A 3704-nucleotide genomic window follows, 5' to 3' on the forward strand; every position below is an offset into this window, starting at 1 on the left:
CACTTTGAATAAGGGAATTGTTGACTTTCCATTTTAGAAGGCTGACTAAGGCTGGCTACTCACACGATTCTCCTGCCTCTGGCCTGGTGGTCTAACTTGAAGGTGAAGTGGTCTTGAGCACACCTTTTTCCTGCCTGACCTGTAGTAGGACAGCATGGATTACCAGTCAGGAACATACAGAGTTAGTATCTGAAGGCAGAAAGCAGGAGGCAACGTACAACAGCCCCATTTCTCAAACACGGGGAGGCATATACGTTGTAATATTTCAATGCGTTTTCTTCTTCTTGGACGTTCGACAGTAATATGCGACTTTTCCTCTGGTAATGAAAGGGTTTCGGAGACCAAGTTCAAAGAAGGAAAATGGTGAAGGAGAATTTGCATTCTCTGCTGTCTCAAGTGTCTCATGTGACAGTTGTTCCCACATAGACTTAAGGATACTATCCACAGATTTGCTTTTAGGCAGTGGCTGGTGTTCTGAATCTTTCTTCAACCTTACATGCTAGGACGAACATCTCCTGGCTATGGCCTTATATAGCTGCCATTATACATACTTAGCTAGCTAGCTTATTAGAAAAACTAGCATGAATATAATATTCACAATTTAATAACAGAAGCCTTTTAGATTAGAATTAATTCCTTAGCCTTAAGGGAATTCTGACTCAGCCAAATAGTGGGCGATGCCAGGCTAACTGAATCTGCTCCGTGTTTGGTATCTGTTTTGTGCAGACTAGGCTGATCTCGAACTCACTGTGTAGCTGCAATTGGCCTTGAACTCCTGATCTTCCAGCCCTAGCCTCCCAAATTTCTAGATCTGCGCTTTCTTTTGTATCTGCCCCAACCACCATGCAGAGCAGGCAGGCCTCACAGTGTCATGGAAGATGTAACATGTACATCAAAGCAGCCTTTGATCTCTCACTTCTTTTCTATATAGAAGAATCATCAGGAAATTCAGATAACTCAGAAGGTCTAAATGAAAGCTTCAGAGACAAATGGAGATTCATTATGAAGAAAGGGTGAGAATTTGAAAAAAATGTTTAAACAAAAATCACAAAGATGAATGCTTATTTCATAATGGCCTGATGGGGAGAACCCATACTGCTGTGTTGTTTGTGCTCTCTTATTCTGGGTCTTTTGTTTGCTTGGCAGTGAATTCTCTTGCTCATGCCCCTTCCCTCCTGTACATATCTTTCCTTCTACTCTCTCCGAGGAGTAAAACAGGAAGCTCTGAGAGTTTAATTCTTTTTTGTTTTCTGTTTTAGACCGAGGTCAGCAATCTCCTTGATAAATGGAAAACATTCAAGACATTTCTGTCATTTTTATGCTGGCATTTTGTTACATTTTATTTAGACTCATTCTTAAAAACCAGTGTGGTGGATGTCTCAGCCAGAGCAGGCTGCCTGGTAAGTCCTGACACTTTGGATTTGAATGAAAGAGAAGAAATAAACCATCAGAGATCTTTCATGGTGCACCAATGGGGTAGATCTGACATCTGACTTACAGACAAGGCAACACTTCTTTGGGACTTCTGCGTTTAAGAAAATAAACTGTGTGTATCAAATACTCGAATTCACATAAAAGTTAATTTCCAGCAACTTAATATCGTCCTTTAGCATTGAAATTGTTTCTTCCTCTGCGCTACCTGCGAGGTGGCTGCCATCTCCTTTGCGGCATCATGGCTGCCCTGTGGCCTCTGGTGAAGCCCAAGATCATCAAAAAGAGGAGCAAAAAGTTCATCCGGTACCAGTCAGACCAAAATGTTAAAATTAAGCGAAATTGGCAGAAACCCAGAGGTACTGACAACAGAGTGCGGAGAAGATTCAAGGGCCAGATCCTAATGCCCAACACTGGTTATGGGAGCAACAAGAAAACCAAGCAGATGCTGCCTAGCGGCTTCCAGAAGTTTCTGGTCCACAACGTCAAGGAGCCGGAAGTGCTGCTGATGTACACAAATCTTATTGTGCTGAGATTGCTCACAATGTTTCCTCCAAGAACGGAAAAGCCATTGTAGAAAGAACAGCACAGCCGGCCATCAGAGTCACCAGCCCAACGCCAGGCTACACAGCGAAGAAAATGAGATTGTTTGCATGCATGTTTTATTTGTCTTTAAATAAAACGACAAAAACTGCCCTCTGGGTATTTTCTGCCAAAGGGGAGGGGGGAAAGAAATTGTTTCTTAAATTATATATCCCTGTCAATCTTAATCAGATGGCTTAGTATTAATGAGCTATCCTGGTCACATGGTAAATGGTTTTTGGATTGTTTACTCATTTTCAGCAGTCAAAATAAATGTAATTGGAAACAGCTGTTCTCACATCCGTTCTGACAACCTTCCACCTCCAGCTCCGAAAGAGACCTGGTCTAGGGCTGTGAGATGTAGCCAGGGTGGAGTACCTGCCTGCGAGACACTGGATTCCATCGCTGGCACTGGGGAAAAGAGAAATAACACCTGAACTAACACCCCCCTTTCATATCTGTGTTTTTTTTTTCCAGATTGCAGTTATGTTGTTAGAAGACAAAAAGAAAAAAAAAGGAAATAATTATTTCAAACACGGTACCACAGTTTTACAGAAGGACATTTGCTGTGTCTTCCCTCACTCTAGATTAGTTAGCTTCATTTGGTTGTTTAACATATACGAACGATTCCAGGACTCTTTGGTATGATTAAAATGTGTAGGAGAGAAATGAAGTTCCTTTCTGCATTTTAATCTTGTCTTCAAGCTATACTTAAACTTTCATTTTCAAGGCAGCTTAATATTATTATTTGTTGTTAGGAAGACATTCAGTTTTCCTAGACTTTAGTAACTTTTGTGAACAAATAAACAGATTAATTCTGTTAAAAAATTAACTTCTCTTAATCAAAATAAACTCAATTAGATTTAAAAATCTAGAAGCTAGTATTTAAAAATATTGACTTAATGTAAAGTAGAATACCTATTTTAAATTTTTGTTAGTGGGCTTAAACAGCAAACATTTAGTGTCTCATGCATTCGAGGGTAGAGGATTGGGAACAGTTTAGTTGTGTGGCAAGGGTCTGGCAAGGGTCAGGGTCTCTCCTGAGGTGTAGTCAAAATATTTCATGATTGCAGTCACTTGAAGGTGTGGCATGCTCCTCTGATAAGCTGGTGCTAGCTGTTGGGAGACCTCGTGCCCCTTGCCGTGTGTCTCTCTCCATGGGTCAGTTTTGACATCCTTATGTATAGCATCTGGCTTCTCTGTACGGCATCCACGTGTGCAAGGCAGGAGTGACAATGTTTTTCTTTGATCTACCCTTGGAAGTGACACATTATCACTGTGAATGACTTCTGTGCCATGCAGCTCAATCTTATGTGAAATGGAAGTTTCTAATGTTAGAAATTGAGTTCGGAGGTTTACACATGTTAGGCAAACACTATGCCAGGGGGCTACATCCCTGGCCTCTTTTATAGCTTTTCCCTTTCTTTAGTAGTTAAAAAGCCATACTGGATCTGCAAGCATGCTTGGTGCCATGTGGCTCAGGAGGGTGAGACCCCCACAGGTTAGCCTGGGTCCTCACGGTCCCACTATCTGGGCTGCTTAAAGGCATCAGCTGCCCACCTTTTGCCATTATGAAGAGCAAGTATGTGGTAGGGAATGGGAGAGGAATAGAGGCAGAATGGTTCATGTGCTGTGGATAGAGGCAGAGCTGAAGAGGCAAGGGCAGTGAGGAATGAGCTGATGATGTGGTC

General features: G+C 41.8%; 1 pseudogene; it reads left to right on the top strand.

The window, feature by feature from the left end:
• The first annotated feature begins 1287 nt into the window (after nt 1-1287).
• On the top strand, nt 1288-2111 carry LOC126489569 (60S ribosomal protein L32-like; annotated as a pseudogene).
• The last annotated feature ends 1593 nt before the right edge of the window (nt 2112-3704 follow it).

The sequence above is a fragment of the Alexandromys fortis genome, unplaced genomic scaffold (assembly GCF_014885135.2).
Source record: "Alexandromys fortis isolate MF-2015 unplaced genomic scaffold, M_Fortis_MF-2015_v1.1 scaffold_210, whole genome shotgun sequence".
Classification (NCBI taxonomy): domain Eukaryota; kingdom Metazoa; phylum Chordata; class Mammalia; order Rodentia; family Cricetidae; genus Alexandromys; species Alexandromys fortis.